Source organism: Oratosquilla oratoria, chromosome 28 (genome assembly GCF_046742065.1).
Source record: "Oratosquilla oratoria isolate Oo_2021 chromosome 28, ASM4674206v1, whole genome shotgun sequence".
NCBI lineage: Eukaryota > Metazoa > Arthropoda > Malacostraca > Stomatopoda > Squillidae > Oratosquilla > Oratosquilla oratoria.
Genome location: NC_134804.1, coordinates 31,111,282 through 31,116,281, shown reverse-complemented (window position 1 = coordinate 31,116,281; position 5,000 = coordinate 31,111,282).

Here is a 5,000-nt window from a genome sequence, read left to right as displayed (position 1 = left end):
TAAAAATCCTTCGCATGGTGGAGTCCTAGGTGGGAGGTATTTGTGTGTGTATGTGTGTGTGTGTGTGTGTGTGTGTGTGCGTGTACGTGTGTGTAAATACATACATATACCAAGGGCTTTTCCCCCTTACAAGGGAGGTAGGCAAAGTCAAAAGACACAAATCTACTCCCATCCATTTCATCCCCACACACTCTTATTCACCACAACTCCTTCCCCGTTTTCTTGGCTCCTCCCGGATGACGGGTCATTCCTGCATCTCACCCATCTCCCTGGGTCGGAATCAATGGAAGAAAACACAGCACATCCACAGCAAATCTGCTTCATTTAACCGGCGACCCCCTCTCTCCATCCCCTCATGCAGTAAAGAGAAGACGGGGAGAAAAATTGATAATCGGTTTATTGAGCTAACAGTGATACAATGACAATGTGCAATTTGAGCTAATTCTAGGACGAGATTAAATTGACAGAATGGCGCTGTCCATGCAGCTCTCAGTCCTCGGCGCTCTGATGGGCGCAAGTTTGTTGTTGTGCCTGGTGGCGTGGCGTGGTAGGGGGAGCGTCAGGTGGGAGGAAGTGTCGATGACGAGGGTGTGTGTGTTCCCATGATTCAAGCCTGCATAAATAGTTCTGTTAATAAGTCAATATTGGAATCTCCTCATTCTGTCCTCTTTGGCTCATAGAAACGGCTCCCTTATGATCTTTCAGAATTACCTCCTATTTACAACTTCAGTGATTACGTAAAGGTCATAGTAGCAGATTTCAATAATTTGCTCAAAAGAATACGTAATACTCTTCATCTAAGAACGAAATGGTCCGCTTGCATAACAAATCGGCAAGAGCACCTGCATCGACCGGCGCTTCAACCGACGCGACCCAACTCTCCAAATATTCCTCATATGGTAACAGCCTCCTTATTTCATGATTGACAACTTTGTAAATTTGTACATAGAATATATTTCTGGTAACCCTCCGAGCTTTACTGGGAGCTTGCCGTGCATTTTGTAGACAGAACTTAACTTGGAGAATTAAAGCCAAGAACTCCGCCCGAGCTTCTTTCACCACCAATTCCAAATGTAGAGTACCACAAACTACAATACACACACACGCTTACAAACGCGCACACACACACACACACACACACACACACACACACACACACACACACACACACACACACACACACACACACACACACACACACACACACACACACACACACACACACACACACACGTTTTTTGTCTTCTCATATTCTGAAGTCCCCCAATTCCACCACGACCACCTTTCTCCCCTTCATTGCTCAGTTGCATCACAATTCAGACACTCTTCCCACGGGACACCTGGGAAGGTCACATCTCTATGATCCTTGCAGCCGCTCTGGCATCCACCTCCCCCTCCCATCCCCTCCTTTACAGATGACAACAATGCTCTGTTTCTTCCACTCCGATGGCTAGCTCCTCTTCCTCCTCCTCCTCATCCTGTCGTCCGTCTTTCAAATCCCTCCTGCAGGCAATCTATCGTGTTTTCTTTCTCCTTCAGTATTTCTCCAGTTATCCAGTTACTCCCATGTGACTCTTTGTTTGTCTTCGATATTTCTTCTTTCGTCTCTGCCAAGCCGACAGAAAGATATCCAGGTGGTGCATAGAACCAACAGGGTCTTTTCATAGATGTAGGTCTTCGAAGAGAAAGACTTCATACGGAAGTATGTGTGTGTGTATTCACCTTGATCTTTGGATCACGTGTTGAACTGGTGATTGACATCTGTTTCCCTCCCGGAAGAGAACTCAGAGCTCGTATGACCGATCTATGGGTAATGCACGCACACACACACCCAACTCTCCACCCACGAGAGTTGGAGCAACTACTCGAAGCGCAGTGATATTGAAATTATTTCAGCCCTAGGCAAGATTTGAACCTGTACCGCGCGTGTGTTGTGTGTGTGTGTGTGTGTGTGTGTGTGTGTGTGTGTGTGTGTGTGTGTGTGTGTGTGTGTGCGCGCGTATGCATGCGTGTGTGTAGGGTGAGGGGAGTATTTACCTAATTGCATTACCTCTAGTCTCCTGTCCCTAGACTTCTGTACAAAGCCAAGAGTCCTCGTTATTGGTGCCCTTTGTGTACTACCGGTCATTCTTGTAGCTTCCACTTCGTGTGGGGACCATACCATTGCTTCATATTCCAGTCTTGGCCGGATAAGAGTTGCTGTTTATATATATATATATATATATCTTCATCCATGTTGTGGAAGGTCACCTTTATATTCTTCATCAACTCATACATCTCCAATCTTAGTGATATACTTGATAGATTGATATTTATCAACACTCCCAGATTTGTTTCCTCTTTCACCATTATACCTAAATCACTTCCAATGAAATTAATCAGCAATATTAATTATCTTCTACAGGGCATTTGGAAAACCTTGCATTTTCTAAAATTGAAATTCATTTCCACTCTTGGTTCTAGGCTTATATGGCAAATATTTTTTTCATCATCACACAGTCCTCTTCGTCTCACATTCTTGTCATGATCTTTGTGTAATCTGCAAACATGTTTGCACAGTTTATTGTGCCTTCCATCATGTCACACACGTAGACAAGGAGAATTAAAGGAACAGATATTGACTCGTGTGTGTGTGTGTGTGTGTGTGTGTGTGTGTGTGTGTGTGTGTGTGTGTGTGTGTGTGTGTATGTGTGTGTGTGTGTGTGTGTGCGTGTGCGCACGAGCGTGTGTTTGTGTGTGTATGTGTGTATTCACCTAGTTGTATTTACCTAGTTGTATTATACGAGAAGGGAGCTATGGTCGTGGTGACCCGTCTTTGTATCTTTCAGCATCAAGTTTATTCTTAAAATCGTGTGTGTGCGTGTGTGTGTGTGTGTGCGTGTGTGTGTGTGTGTGTGTGATTGTATTTAGTTAAACTTATTGCATCTAATCTCTCTTTGTACGACTTATCTGGAAGGCTAAAAATCCTTCTGGTTTTAGCTATTTGTATTCTCTCAATCTTTCTTATATCTTTTACCCTGTGTGGGGAGCTACAACTACAAGCGCAACTATAACTACAACAACTACAGCTACAGCTATAACTACAACTAAAGCTACAAAACTGTAACTGCAGCTACAACTACAACTACCACTATCACTACAACTACAACCAAAACAACAGTACTAATCTCGGCTGCGGACGCCTTCACAACCGTCGCGCGCCCTCGCCCTGACCTCGAGGAACCTCTTGGGCACGACGAAGGGCACTACGGGCAGACACTTCCCGGCGGCGTGAAGAGTCTCACGTAAGTCGCCGCCGAGGATGACCTCAAGGGCACACTCCCACATCGGTGGGAGAACGAGCTGCCCAGAGGATAACACGCCCTCAGGATAACACGCCCAGAGGATAACACGCCCACAGGACAACACGCCCAACACTTCCCGGCGGCGTGAAGAGTTTCACGTAAGTCGCCGCCGAGGATGGCACGCCCACAGGACAACACGCCCAACACTTCCCGGCGGCGTGAAGAGTTTCACGTAAGTCGCCGCCGAGGATGACCCACATCGGTAGGAGAACGAGCCGCCCACAGGGAAACACGCCCTAAAGGACCTAGAGGACAGGGCGCGCCTCGTCCTTGGAGAGCCTCTCCGGGTCGGAGGAAGACCCGTGAGTGGGCTTTTTTTGAATAAAAATGGGCTTCTTAACAATGGGCTTGAAGAAGAAATGGGCTCAGAGAAAAATAATGGACTCGAAGAAAAAGTGGGCTAATGAAAAAATGGTCTAAAAGAAAAAGGGCTCAAAGAAAGAAAGGGCTTGTAGAAAAGAAATGGCCCTGAAGAAGAAAAAGGGCTTGGTGAAAAAATGGGCTCAGAGAAAGAATGGGCTTGAAGGAAAAAATGGCCTTGAAAAAAAAGGGCTTCAGAAAATGTGGGCTCAATGGAAAAAAAAAACGGGCTTCAGAAAATATGGGCTACAAAAATAGGGCTTTCGCTTAGAAATTGGGCTTTAAAGAGGCTCTCTTGAAAATGGGCTGTATGAGAAAAAAAGTCTTTCTGTCATTCAAGTAAGGCTCCAAATTTTTCCTCACTTAAATTGGGCTTCAGAGGAAAAAGTATATTTGGGCATTTAGAAAAAAACCTAAAGTTTCGTGGAAAAGCAATATTTCCTTTTGGGGCTTCCCTCAGCTGAATAAAGTCTTTATTTTTTCTATCTAAATATCTTATCTACATTTTCATTCCTTTTTCATTCGTTTTTATTGATTTTTTAGTCATTTATTAATTCATTTATTAGTTTATTAATTTATGTATTGATTCATCCATTAATGTGTTTATTAATGTATTTATTAATGCATCGTCTTATTTATTTATTTATTTATCTATTAATTTGTGGATTATTTATCTATCTATTTATCTATTCATCTATCCATTAATTTACTTATTTGTTGATTTATTTATTCATTTGTTCATTCATATATTTATCTATTTATTCATCTATATATTTAATTCTCACTTTATTAATATATTTTAATCTATTTATTTGTTTATTCATTTACTTGGCCCTTCCTTCATACTCTCTTAACCAAACCCTCGACTAAGTTAACCAAGATAGGAAACCCAAGTGAACTGGCGACGGCGGGGCGAGATTACCCACAAGGACAGAAGCGCTGGTCAACCAGAGTCCGTGACAACCACCACCTCTCTGGCAGCAGCAACATCCTCCTCCTCCTCCTCCTCCTCCTCAGAACAATGGAGTTCTACAGGTTAAATTACACGTCTTTGAGGTATGACAAGCCCTCATAGCATAAATTGGGAGACTTGGATTAACACAGCTACACGAGAAACACCCCATTTTATTATTTTGGGGGAAGACAGAATTCTCTCATATGAAATCTTGATTGCAGAGCAGAAACCTGTGTATAGTATAAATTACATCTCAAATAGAATACATACATTTCAAGTTATACATCAAAGAGTTGGGGAACACATGCAAGAGTATACACAAGAGATGAAAAAGCAACAAC